Source organism: Lithobates pipiens, unplaced genomic scaffold (assembly GCF_037356315.1).
Source record: "Lithobates pipiens isolate NorthernLeopardFrog02 unplaced genomic scaffold, aLitPip1_a1.2 Scaffold_13, whole genome shotgun sequence".
Classification (NCBI taxonomy): Eukaryota; Metazoa; Chordata; class Amphibia; order Anura; family Ranidae; genus Lithobates; species Lithobates pipiens.
Window position 1 is genome coordinate 405,712,643 of NW_027507718.1, and position 14,386 is coordinate 405,727,028.

The 14,386-nt window shown below is 42.2% G+C and overlaps 1 protein-coding gene across 3 annotated transcripts in view; it reads left to right on the top strand.

Annotated features, from left to right (window-relative positions):
* Window positions 1-1,288: 1,288 nt before the first annotated feature.
* CLOCK (clock circadian regulator) overlaps window positions 1,289-14,386 on the top strand; it is a 188,924-nt gene continuing 175,826 nt past the window's right edge. For 2 of the 3 annotated variants that reach the window (XM_077477468.1, XM_077477470.1), the window contains exon 1: window positions 1,292-1,433. The gene's annotated coding sequence lies outside the window, so the exon portion shown is untranslated. Of the gene's footprint in view, window positions 1,434-14,386 lie in introns of all 3 variants that reach the window. The other variant, XM_077477469.1, reaches the window with a different exon arrangement.

The following is a 14,386-nucleotide window of genomic DNA, read 5'->3' on the forward strand; positions in this document are numbered from 1 at the left end:
ATGCTCAGAGACACTCTCCGGCACCCCCCCCACCTCTGGCCCCATGTGGTACTGCACACCCCAGTGGCTTGAATCCTTCTAGTCTTGCAAGACAACGCTCGCAAATCGAGTCAGAATTAAAAAAAAAAAGCTTGTATTTCCAAATGCGCGTAAAACGCATTACTCGCAATCCTGAGGTTTTACTGTACTGTGAGTTCTAAGATTTTTAATAAATTGCCCACCAGATGGCACACACACACACACACAGGAGCAGTGGGTGAAATTGCATGCGATTTGGACAGGAATTACAATGCATTACTGTTCAAATCACAAGCGACTCTTTGCAGTGCGATTTGCGGCAATTTTTTTTGTGTTGACGCAAATTCCACGGCAAAGTGTCAGTACTTGGTATCAGCGAGTACTTGACCAAAAGTATTGGTACTCGCCGATAAAAAAAAACACCTAGAGATGCTTACTTTAATTTTTTGGGTTTGGAGTGAGAGAGTGACATATATCAGACAAAATAACCTTAGAAAGTTCGAGAGAATGTGGAGACCTTGGCTGGAGGAGATGAGGTGCTCTGTATGAGGGGATGGGGGGGGGAGCTGAGGTGAAATCACTCCCGCTTACCACCATGTCCTCGCCTTCCCCCTCTCTTCTTTCTGTGGCCTCTTTCCTAAACTCTCTATCTGTCTATGGAGTGGATCTTCTCTCTCTTTTCGGCTATATAGATAGACAATAGACAAGAAGACTTGTGTACACAACGATTGGATGATGTGTGGTATGGCGGTTGGGATTTGGCTGGGAGGTAGGGAGTGGGACTATATAATAATAATGTTATTGTACTATGTGAAATAACATGTTAACTCAAGATGTTATATGTTTTTAATTTATGTAATATGAAAAATAATAAAAAGGAAGAAAGAGATGCTTGAAAACTTCACTATGCCATATCTATAGTATGTGTGTGTATGTGTATATATATATATATATATATATATATATATATAGATATAGATATAGCTTTCTGTATATATAATTTATCTATATATATATATATATATATATATATATATATATATATATATATATATAGATATAGATATAGATAGATAGATATATCTATATATTTTTTTTTTATTACAGGTATTTATATACTGCTGCCATCACTGAACACTATATACAGCAGGATCTGTCAGGTTGCCAAGTAGAGCAGGAAGACAAGCACGTCACGCACCAACACATCTGCCGCATGCGCAGTGCAGTCTGTTCCCGATCTGTCCTGGGCTCCTCGTATGGCCGCTTCCTGGGTTGGGCTGCGCATGCGTCGAGCTGTGGTATTAGTGATGGTGGGGGAGTGATCGGCTCTCACTGCGCAGGCAGCGGGAGTAAACGCATCAACAGAGGCAGGACGGAGGAAGCAGGCCCCGGGCTGGCGTTGAGCGGCCTGTCAGGTGAGGTGGATGTTGTGTGAGGATAGCCCTGTGCCTTGTGTATATGTGTAAAGTGTGCGCGCTCTCCTTCTCTACCACTGCGGCTATAACACACCCCCTGAGAGAGGAGAGAACTTTCCTGCCTATGTACCATGAGGGGAGCCTGCCTGCAGCCCGGAGCAGGTGGGAGGAGGGTGGGGTGTCAGTGTGTGCAGACTACACAGGCCTGACAGTATACACACCACACTGGAGGGACTCCCACAATCACATCTCTGCTCTGTGTTATGTATGTGTGGCCCTTCCACTATGACATCATAATGTCCACAGCTGACCTCCTCTCCAGCATGCTGTCTACCTACCAATCAACGCTTTGCATTATGGGAGCCCAGCTGTCAGTCTGGGGAATTCATATCACTTTTCTGCCACTAGAGCCCTTTAAAGTGGAGCTTCACCCAAAAATGGAACTTCCGCGGATCGTCTTCTAGATTCGCCCACCCCCTCCGGTGGTACGTTTGGCACCTTTCAGGGGGGAGCAGATACATGTCAAATCCAGGTATCTACTCCCACTTCCGGGGAGAGATAGCCACAGTCTTATGCGGTAAACTACGCATTGTCTGCCTCTACCCCCCCCCCCCCCCCCCCCGATCTTATGGGAGACTCACCGATCCCAGAAGATAGCAGGGACCATTCAGAAAGCACAGTGCGACTTGTGCATGCGCAGTAGGAAACTTCCCTTAGTAAGGATGCCGGCGCCTGCACCCGGAGCCGAGAGACAGGTCAGCTTCAGGTGCTGACATCGCTGGCTCCCTGGACAGGTAAGTGTCCATAAAAGTCAGAAGCTGAGTTATGTGTAGCTGCTGACTTTTAATTATTTTTTTTTTTTTTACCCAGGCAGAATTCCACATTTCCCATGATGCTCCACTACACTGCATAGTGCCAGAGCATCATGGGAAATGTAGTTCCAAAACATCTGGGGTGCCAAGGTTCGCCATCACTGGCCTAGCGTTTGTTGCAAGAAATGTGGCCAGGTAGATATATTTTATTGCAGAAGAAACATTGGGGTAGATTTACTAAAACTGGCGCATATAGAATCTGATGCAGCTGTGCATGGTAGCCAATCAGCTTCTCAGTTCAGCTTGTTCCATTAAGCTTTGACAATAAAACCTGGACGCTGAGTGGTTACTATGCAGAGTTGCACCAGATTTTGCACTCCAGTTATAGTAAATATCTCCAATTGTGAGACATGTGCAGACATGCTGCATTTTACTGTGGCACACAGGTGGGCACCGCATGTCACAGCAGCGTAATGCATTGTGCTGCTGTGGGGAGACATGAATATCACTTTATGCACTTCAAATAAAGTTAAAATAAAAAAAGGAAACTGTGTGATACACTGAAATGTGCATCATGTCACACCCTCCACCACAGCTCCCTCCAGCCCAACTGACAGCATTTAGTGTGCTGGCAGTGTGAGTGAGCCCTAAGACTTTAGTTTCACTTTTAAGAACCTGTCGCTATGACTTAAACAGATTCGTAAAATGGAATGAATCCTCAGGCCTTGTTAGGACAGTTAGGCCTCGCTCACACCATGTGCAGAGACGTGAGGTTTTTCTGCACCTGTTTCTGCAAGGGCGCAAAGAAACCAATTGTTCTCTATGTGCCCTGTTCACACCCCAACACTAGCATCAAATGCAGTCTGTTCTGTACGAACAATAACTTGACGTTATATCATTATAGTAGTGTGAAAAGGGCAGAAGAGAAAGTGAGGACACAGGGTAGAGGTCGACCAATATATTGGCCGATATTTTCCGCTTTTTAATTAATCGGCATCGGCCGATTGTGCTGATAAAAAGGGCGATTAGAACTACAGCGTGACTTACAAATGACTTCTGTAATAGAAGTCAATGTAAGTTGCCTGAGTCTTTAGTGAAGCGACTTTCCTCCTCTCTGGGCAGTCTGCCAAGAAAAGAGATACAATGTTTACACTTATGAATGAACTGAGCTCTGTGTGAAGAGATTAACCATTTAAAGACTAAATCTTTTCTGACACTTGTTGCTTACAAGTAAATATCCTGTATTTTCTGCTAGAAAATCACTTGGAACCCCCAAAAATTATATATATTTTTAGCAGTGATCCTAGGGAATAAAATAGCGGTTGTTGCAATATTTTATGTCACACGGCATTTGTGCAGCGGTCTTTCAAATGCATTTTTTTTTGTAAAAAAATACACTAATGATTTAAAAAAAAAAAACGTAACGTTAGCCCCCCCTTTTTTTTTTCCCTCCAAAAGTTTTGACTACCTGTTTTTATTTAATATATATATATATATATATATATATATATATATATATATATAATTTTTTTTTTTTTTTTTTTATCTAAATCATACATACAAGTAAACTGTTTGGAGGTTTGTTTAGTTTAATGTTTAAATGTAAGGAATTTTCTGTATCCCTTATGAAGACTGCTTTCACACTGGAGCGGGCAGGCGTTGATGGTAAAACGCTGCAAGTTTTAGCGGCGCTTTACCATCCTTTTAGCGGTGCTATTCGGCTGCTAGTGGGGCGCATATAACCCAGCTAGTGGCTGAGGAAGAGGTTAAATGCGCCCGTGAAGCACCGCTGCTGAATCGCATTGCATGCGCTTCGGCAGTGGTGCCCATTAATATCAATGGGCAGGAGTGGTGGAGGAGCGGTATGCCCCACTCCAAACGTGCTGATTGCAGGTCTTTTTTTTCACATTCTGCCAGCGCATCGCCTCAGTGTGAAAGCACTCAGGCTTTCACACAGACTGCAGGGGAGCCGTTTTGCAGGCACTTTACAGGTGCTATTTTTAGCCCAAAAGCGCCTGAAAAAAACGCCCCAGTGGGAAAAGTGAGTGTCTGTTAGATTTTATGAGATGAAGGGGGGGGGGGGAATCGGCATCATATATCGGCCATCGGCCGCCATGATTTCTAAATATCAGCATCGGCCAGAGAAAAACCCATATTGGTCGACCTCTAACACAGGGTGTGATATGTCTGTGCATAAAAAAAAAAAAAAAAAAAAATGTGCATGAAATCTTATGTAAACTCGTGTGTCTGCCAGTGAAATCTGCACACTTTTTTTCCATCAGTTTTCTGACCGTGTGAACGAGGCCTTACAATCGATGCATGCTGCGAATAGCTGTCATAGTTGCTTTGGCTGTCAACCAAATTAAATTAGGGAAGCGCTGATGACATTTTTTTTTTTTTTTTTTTTTTGGGGGATTTGCCAATACCTACCGCAACTGTTTTTACACTTCAGCTGTCAGCAATAGTACAAAGCATTGAAAAGTTATTTACAAATGAATTATTTCTTATTTTGCGCAATGTGACGTGTAAATATATGTTAGAGGAAGAAAAACCCTGATAAATTTACCGTATTTGCCGGCGTATAAGGCGACTGGGCGTATAAGACGACCCCCTATTTTTCAAGTGAAAACATAGGTTTTGGGCAATACTCGTGGTTTAAGACTACCCCCCTTCTGAGGCAACACCATGTAAAAAAAACATTAGAACCATTAAAAAACACAAAGCAAGAATGCCAACTACTCATCCGCCATGCTGTGATATGTCATAAAGTAAATCAAACAATAATAACACAAACAGAGATCTATTGAATGCCACAACTCTGGAAAGTAGAATTTTTCACTAACCAAACCTATACCACTTTTGGGTTGCATTCTATGGGAATTGCCCACCAAAATGCATTTAATAAACCCTCTGTCATATGTCCCAGATTTACCTGTCTCTCTTGGGTGCCTGGGACCTCAAAAGGCAAAACAGCAGGATGTATAGTAGTAGGAGATCAGTGAATGGATTTACCCAGGGAAGTATGGTGAGCGGTGTATTATTTTAATGTATACAACGCCTGCTTGGATTGGCAGAGGCTGTAGCATCATCAGCCCTTGCCTCTCTCTCTCTCTCAAATCCAATCCGAGCAGGCTACTCTATGTAGCCTGCTCGGATTGACAGAGGTTGTTACTCCAATCCAAGCAGGCTCTGTATTCATTAATAGAATACATCGCTCACCGGGATTTGCTCAACGGCGTATACTGTTTGTAGCTGAAGCCACATACAGTATTAGCAGACGTTTGGGGGCTGACATCCATTGGGCAGCATTGTATACCCGGCGTATAAGACGACGCCCGATTTTTGGGCATTTTTTTTAAGTGTAAAGGGTAGTCTTATACGCCAGAAAATACAGTACTTCCTTTCATTCCCTGCAAAGGTAAAGCATAATGGACTACTATGCATCGCATAGTAGCCCATTATGTGTCACTTACCTGACACAGGAGCCAGCGAAGTCACCGCTGTCCCCTGTAGTCCGGCACATCCATCTTCTCGGTGGGGTCTCGCAGCTCCGCTGCTGTCATTTGGCGAAGCCGCGACGTCACTCCCGTGCATGCGCGGCATCTTCGTCATCGACGATGCATGCGCCGTAGACAGCGGTGCCCGTCTTCGGGCAAATATCTCCTAAACCGTATAGGTTTGGGAGATATTTCTTGGACCTACAGGTAAGCCTTAATCTAGGCTTACCTGTAGGTCAAAGTGGTTTGTAGGGGTTTACAACCACTTTAAAGGTGTAAAAATATTAATGAACAAAGAAAAAAAAAAAAAGTTTCATTATTAATAGTTTATGAAATAGAAGTGAACAAAAAAAATCAGCAGGAAAATAATTAAATTGAGAATAAGGAGTTAATTAAGGGGTAAGCGGAGGAACATTTAATTTAAAAAAAAAAATACATATTTTTTTTTTTACTTGACAGTAGGGCCGAAACAACGAATCGATTAATCGACAACTAATCGATTATGAAAATGGTAATTGATTAATTTCATAATCGATTAATCAGCCACTAACATAATGGGGTTAAAAAAATAACTAAAATTAACCCTTTATAGTACAAAAGAGCAAATCGCTACTGTAAATATTGTTTTCACTGTCCCATAGTAAAAAAATGAACCCCTTACAGTAGCGATTATTTGCTCTTTTTGTACTAACTTTAGTTTTTTTAACCCCATTATGTTACTAAACATCTCAGGCCTGGGGTCACACCTCTGTGTTTTTATTTTATTTTTTTTTGGTGCTTTTTGCAGAAACGCACTACAGTTCATTTACATGGTTTCCTATGGGACACATTCACATCCATGATTTTCTTCAGCTGCTGCGTATTTGGAAAAGACAAGGACTTTTTTTTTTTTTTTTTTTTTTTTTTTTTTATGCAAAAACTGTGCTATTTTGTTTTTTTGGTTCAATATACTTCAATGGAGAAGCTGCAGAAAAGCATGTAATGATGCGTTTTTGCGGCAATTTGTGTTTTTCAATCTGCCCAACAACAAATTGCCATTTTTTTTCTTCTAAGGTTATTAACCAATTAATCGAAACAATAATCGACCAAATAATCGATTATGAAAATAATCGTCAGTTGCAGCCCTACTTGACAGAGCTGCATTTCAGTTTATCAACATTGGTCAACCCTGAGAGATAAAGAGGTACAATGTAGCATTTAGTTCTTTTTGATCAGAGGGATGAACTTTGGTCTGTAAATGAGGTCAGTTTAACCATTTTAAAGACTGAACCTTTTTCTGACACTTGTTGCTTACAAGTTAAAATCCAGTATTTTTTTCCTAGAAAATTACTTAACCCCCAAATATTACATATTTATTTTGCAGAGACCTTAGAGAATAAAATGGCAGTCGTTGCTGGTTAGTTTGCTTTTTATAGCAAACTTTTTATAGCAGACTTTTTATAGCCGACTCTGGTTAGTTTGCTTTTTATAGCATCAGGGCACCCACCATTTATTACCCAATAAAGGTTTAACCCCCTGATCACCCGGCGGGTAATATCAATTAGGTTTTAGGGTCAGGGTCTGCGTCGCCCCAGGCAGCGCTAGGTTAGTGCCAGTACCGCTAACACCCACGCGCAAAGCATAAACCTCCCGTAGTGGTATAGAATCTGAACAGATCAATATCTGATCTGATCAGATCTATACTAGCGTCCCCAGCAGTTTAGGGTTCCAAAAAAACGCATTGTTAGCAGGATCAGCCCAGATACCTACTAGCACCTGCGTTTTGCCCCTCCGCCCAGCCCACCCGAGTGCAGTATCGATCGATCACTGTCACAAAACACTAAACACATAACTGCAGCGTTCGCAGAGTCAGGCCTGATCACTGCGATCGCTTACAGTTTTTTTGTAGCGTTTTATATTTAAATCCGGAAGGCAGTGCTTGGTTTTCGGGGTCCCGTACGTGACTAGGCTCCCAAAAAGTCCCCCACATGTGGTATCCCCGTACTCGGGAGAAGCAGCAGAATTTATTTTGGGGTGTAATTTGACTTATGCCCATAGCATATGTGAGCAATATATCATTTAGTGACAACTTTGTGCAAAAAAAATAAAAAATTGTAATATTCCTGCAACTTGTGGCAAAATATAAAATATTTCATGGACTCAACATGCCTCTCAGTAAATAGCTTGGGGTGTCTACTTTCCAAAATAGGGTCATTTGGGGGGTTTTGTGTTGTTTTGGCATTTTATGGCCTTCGAAACTGCGATAGGTAGTGAGGAGTGAAATCAAAAATTTGCACCCTTAGAAATCCTGAAGGCAGTGATTGGTTTTTGGGGTGTCGTACGCAGCTAGACTCCCAAAAAGTCCCACATATGTGGTATCCTCGTACTCAGGAGAAGCAGCGGAATATATTTTGGGGTGCAATTCCACATATAACTATGGCATGTGTGAGCAATATATCATTTAGTGACAACTTTTTGTAAACTTTTTTTTTTTTTTTTTTTTTTTTTTTTTTATTATTATTATTTTTTTTTTTGTGTCATTATTCAATCACTTGGGACAAAAAAATAAATATTCAATGGGCTCAACATGCCCCTCAGCAATTTCCTTGGGGTGTCTACTTTCCAAAATTGGGTCATTTGGGGGGGTTTGTACTGCCCTGCCATTTTAGCACCTCAAGAAATGAGATAGGCAGTCATAAATTAAAAGCTGTGTATTCCAGAAAATGTACTCTAGTTTGTAGACGCTATAACTTTTGCGCAAACCAATAAATATATGCTTATTGACATTTTTTTTTTTTTTTACTAAAGATATGTGGCTGAATAAATTTTGCCCTAAATGTATGACTAAAATTGAGTTTATTCGATTTTTCTTATAACAAAAAGTAGAAAATATCTTTTTTTTTTTTTTTCTCAAAATGTTCGGTCTTTTTCCATTTTATATTGCAAAAAATAAAAATCGCAGAGGCAATCAAATACCATCAAAAGAAAGCTCTATATTTATGGGAAAAGGACGCAAATTTTGTTTGGGTACAACATTGCATGACTGCGCAATTACCAGTTAAAGCAGTGCAGTGCGAAATTGTAAAAAGACCTCTGGTCCTTAGGCTGAAAATTGGTCCGGGGCTGAAGTGGTTAAAATTGCACACACCCGTGGAATGGCGCCAACTTCGTTACTTAAAAATCTCCATTGGCGATGCTTTTTCAAACATTTTTTTTTTACAGGTTACCTGTTTAGAGTAACAGAGAAGGTCTTGGGCTAGAATTATTGCTATCGCTCTAACGTTTTCGGTGATACCTCACATGTGTGGTTTCAACGTTATTTACATATGCGGACATGTATGCATTTGCTTCTGCGTGTGGTGATGGGCGCTTACATTTAAAAATTTTTTTTGTTTATTTTATAAAAAAAAAAAAATATTTTTACTCTTTCCCTTTTTAAAAAAAATTAAAATTTGATCACTTTTATTCCTATTACAAGTAACGCAAACATCCCTTGTAATAGGAATAGGGCACGACAGGTCCTCATTATGGAGAGATGTGGGATCTCAGGCATTCCTGCCGAGTCCTCGGCATTGTTTACTTCCTCCAGCCCGTACGTGATGTCATAATGTTGTGCCCAGGCCCCCGAGAGTCGTAGAGAAAAAATCGGGGGCCAGATGGTTCCCTGGCAGTCTCTATGGCTAACTTCCGTTGGATTCCTTCTCTGGCTTGCAGATTGCATGGGCAGGCTGGTAGAACAATAGAAGCACAGACGGGAGGGGGGGGGACCTCCTGGGGATTTCCCCGACCGCAAGAACGATCAAGCGGTTTAACAGCCGCTATGATTGTTCTTATGGTGCAGGGAATCGCCAGCTAAAAAAATCATATCTGACGCCTTTGGCTGCAGGCATCATTCAGATACCCCCACTGAAAGCCCAGGACGTCATATGACATTCTGCGGTATGGAAGTGGTTAAGGAGGTAGCGGCCCCACTCCCTAATTGCTACTTTTTTTTTTTTTTTTTTTTTTTTTCTTTTCTTACATTTCAGCTGTCATTGGGGAATCCCGCTAACAGCTGAAAGAACAGAGCCTGAAAGTATTGGAACTTTTGCACGAGTACGGATACTCGTGCAAATGCTTAGTATCTGCACTGATAAAGGTATTGGTCTTTGTGCAACCCTACTTTAAATGGCAAGTGTCAAAACTGATCACATGTGTAGCATCATTGCAGCTAAGGCTGGCCATAAATTATACAATATTTCCTTTAGATTTACCAAAACCATATAATATGAGGTCAAACCCTGAACACTTTCAACTGGTATGCAATCAGACAGGCTTTGCACTACATAGCTGAAGGTAAATATAAAGGAATAAGAAAATTGTATAATGTATGGCAAGCCTAAGACTGCAGCTTCCTTGGCTGTAAAGGGTAGGAGGGTTTAGTTCTACTTTAACCACATGCTGACCAGCCGCCACAGTTGTACTGTGGGAGAATGGCACGGCTGAGTGAAACTAAGTTATGTAATGTTGCTTCGGCCTGTGGCCACTAGGAGGCGCGCCCCCTGAGCCGAAGCGAGGGCCTGGCAGTCTCCATCACCGCTGAGGCATGGAGAACCCGGAACGGTGAGTGTAAACAGTTTCCGGTTCTCTGAGGGGAGAAGTGACAGATCGTCTGTTCATACAGAGTATGAACAGACGATCTGTCATCTCCCCTACACAGTCACAGTCCCATCCCCCTTTCAGTTAGAACACAAGCTAGGACACACTTAACCCCTTCACTGCCAGTGACATTTTTACAGTAATCAATGCATTTTTAATTGCATGATCGCTGTATTAATGCCAATGGTCCCAAAAAGGTGTCAGAATTGTTCGACGTGTCCGCCATAATGTTGCAGTCGCAATAAAAATCGTAGATCGCCGTCATTACTAGAAAAAAAATAATGAAAAATGCTATAAATCTATCCCCTATTTTGTAGATGCACACTGCTTTGGGGGCACAGGAAACTTGCTATAGGGGGAGGGGGGCAGAGGACACTGCAATGGGGGAGGGACCCTATTAAGGAGTTAGGATTATTATTATCTTCATTTATTAGCAGGTTAATGCATTCACATAAATTGAATCTGGCCCTTAAGTGGAAAAAGGTTGCTAACCCCGGCCTTATGGGGATCTAGTCCCACAGATGCAGTGCATTATGGCGAACTTTGTTCTTGACGGCGGGTGAGAGTGGGCAGATTTGAAAGCCAGTGCACTGTCAGTCAAAAGCAAAGCAGACCCAATGGGGGAACTAGTCTCTCTGTTCCCCATCAGACTCTGCCCCCCCCCGCTACAGAGCGCCTGTAATGCGCCTGTAGGTACAGAACGAAAACCTTTTTTTAGTGTGTATTCCCACCAGTACAAAATGTAAAAAATCCAGTGAATCTAATTGTAGGCCAGCTCACTATAATAAAATCGGTCTGTGTAGCTCAAACTTTCCACACAAAGCAAATCACGTCGTATGAGATCAAGTAGCATAGTGTGTGTTACTTAATCCAAACAATCGTTTATTTTCCACAAAAATTGCTCAGAAAACCATTGAACGTACACCCAACATTTAAAAATTACACCCTCCACTTTTTACTATTAAAAATAAGACAACAATGTCTATAATAAATACAAGTAAGCTCCAGACATGTAAAAACATATATAAACACATGATATATTAGAGCCAATTGCCTGTAGATACCTAAATGTTCAAAAAAAAAAAAATATATATGTGTGTGTGTGTATATACTGTGTGTGTGTGTGTGTGTGTGTGTATGAGTTCGTGTACCTCACTGCTCTGCTATCCAAAATCTATTACAAAGAATCCGAGTTCACTAGCTCAGTGGTCATCAACTCTGTCCTCAGGGCCCACTAACAGGCCAGGTTTTATGTATTACCTTGGGGAGATGCAGACTAGAATACTGCAATCACTGAGCAGCAAATGATATCACCTGTGATGTATTTCAGTTATCTTGCAAACCTGGCCTGTTAGTGGGCACTGAGGACAGGGTTGATGACCACTGCACTAGCTAATCGATCAGAGAGACCTAGATTCTATGAATAATCAATGCATGCATTGCTGCAGCACAGCGCCTGGGGTATGGTGCAGTAATAAAGCGGGGAGTTGGACCTTCCGCTCATTGGAACCCTCCGGCGTCACAATTGGCACCTTTCAGGGGGGTGCAGGTACCTGTACAGTACAGGTATCTGCACCCACTTCCGGCGTAGATTCTGCAGAAGGTACGCCCCTTTCCGCAGAATCTGAGCCCCTTTCCGAAAGACCCTCGCTGCCTGCTGGGAAACACACGGATCCCAGAGACAGCGGGGACCATCCTTATTGTGCAGCGCAACTCGCGCATGCGCAGTAGGGAACCGGGAAATGAAGCCGAAAGGCTCCACTTCCTGATTCCCATACCCAAGATGGCGGCGGCAGCACCCGAGAGACGATCCAGAGATCGGCTTCGGGTGCCGACATCGCGGGCGCGCTGGGCGGGTAAGTGTCACTATTTTAAAAGTCAGCAGCTGCAGTAGTTGTAGCTGCTGGCTTTTAAAAAAAAAAAAAAAAAAAAAAAAAAAAAACGGCGGACTCCCGCTTTAATGGCTGTGTGTTATTTTGAGGGGACAGCAAATTTACACTGTTATACAAGCTGTGCACCCACTACTTTGTAGCAAAGTGTAATTTCAGTGTTGTCATATGAGAATACATCATAAAATAGTTACAAAAATGAGGGGTGTACTCACTTTTGTGAGATACTGTAAGACCCCTTTCACACTGAGGTAGTTTTCAGGCGTTTTAGAGCTAGAAATAGCGCCTGAAACCGGCCTCCCCTTCATTGCAATGGGTGCTTTCACACCTGGGTGGTGCACTTGTGGGACGTTCGAAAAAGTCCTGCAAGCAGCATCTTTGGGGGGGTTTGTACATACAGAGACCTGAAATAATAAAATGATGTAATTAATCATGGGTCACACACATTAATCGCTTCCCGAATGCCTCACGCCGATATACGTTGGCAGAAGGGCACGTACAGGCAGAATGACGTACCTGTACGTTGCCCCTTAAGAGGTGGCAGGGGCACGCTCGCGGGAAGCTCCGTGAGTCGGGTTGCGGGTCCCGCGGACTCCATCGCCGTGGGGATACCCGCGATCGCCTCACGGAGAGGAAGAACAGGGAGATGCTATAATAAACAAGCATCTCCCTGTTCTGCCGAGGAACAAGTGACACAATCCCTGGGATTGGAGCAGAAATCAGTGATGTGCACAACACAGCCACGCCCCCCACAGTTAGCAACACACCTGTAGGACACACTTAAACCCTGCACTGCCACCACCTGGTTAACCCCTTCACTGCCAGTGTTATTTACACAGCAATCAGTGCATTTGTATAGCACTGATTGCTGTATAAATGACAATGGTCCCAAAAATGTCTGATGTGTCCGCCATAATGTTGCAGTCATGATAAAAATTGCTGATCGCCACCATTTAAAAAAAGAAAAATTATTAATAAAAATGCCATAAAACTATCCTCTATTTTGTAAACACTGTAACTTTTGCGCAAATCAAACAATCACTTATTGCAATGTTTTTGTTAAAAGAATACGTATCGGCCTAAACTGAGGAAAAACATTTTTTTTTTGTTTTTTTTTTATATTTTTTGGGGGATATTTATTATAGCAAAAAAAAAAAAATGTTTTTTCAAAATTGTCGCTTCCTTTTTTTTTGTTTATAGCACAAAAAATATATCTGCAGGGGTGATCAAATGCCACCACTATTCGTGGTAAAAAAAGGACGTCAATTTTATTTGGGAGCCACGTTGCACGACCGCACAATTATCAGTTAAAATGATGCAGTGCCGAATCGCAAAAAATGCTCTGGTCAGGAAGGGGGTAAATTCTTCCAGGGCTGAAGTGGTTAAAGGATAAGTTCACCTTTTTAAAAAAAATAAATGCATGCAGGTAAAAAAAGTGCATTTTATAAATAACTTTTTTTTTTTTTTCTTTAGGAACCTGCAGATCATGGGTGCAATCTCAGGCTCCTGCATGACTGCCTGTTCAGCTATCTGCCCGTATCTTGTACAGGCAGTTACTAATTGACATGAAGCATCGATGAACTACCTAGAGCACTTATCAGTGCCTTGGTAGTTTGAGAACTACAAGCTGTCAGCCATAAAGGCTGTTGGTACTTGTAGTTCATTCACAGAACTCCGTGAATTAATGACTCGGCTATGTGGGTGGAGCCCTACACAGCCACGCTCTTCAAATTGTAGCAGTGGGTGCCGATAGAGGATAGAAGCTCCCGACCCACTGTCACAATTTGAAGGGGGGTCAGGAAGAGGCTGCATGAGTGGGAACATGTAACATTGCCTCAATCTATCTTAGTGAACACATTTCTAGAAAGCCGAGTGTACTTGTAAGCTCCAGGGTGTTTTTTTGTGCAGACTTGTGGCTAATCCTTCCAGAGGATTCATCCCAAATGAGCAACTCCTGATCCACCAGCCAGTGCATGCGTGCTGCTAATGACATCTATACTCATTGTTTGCTCTTATCATGCGGCTTACCCTAGCTTTACATTGTTAACATAGTTTCATGTATATGCAGCCTGTGACCTATTAATTGGAGCCTCCGCTGCTCATCTCTTCTTGCTTCGATAAAGCTCCAGTTACCGACA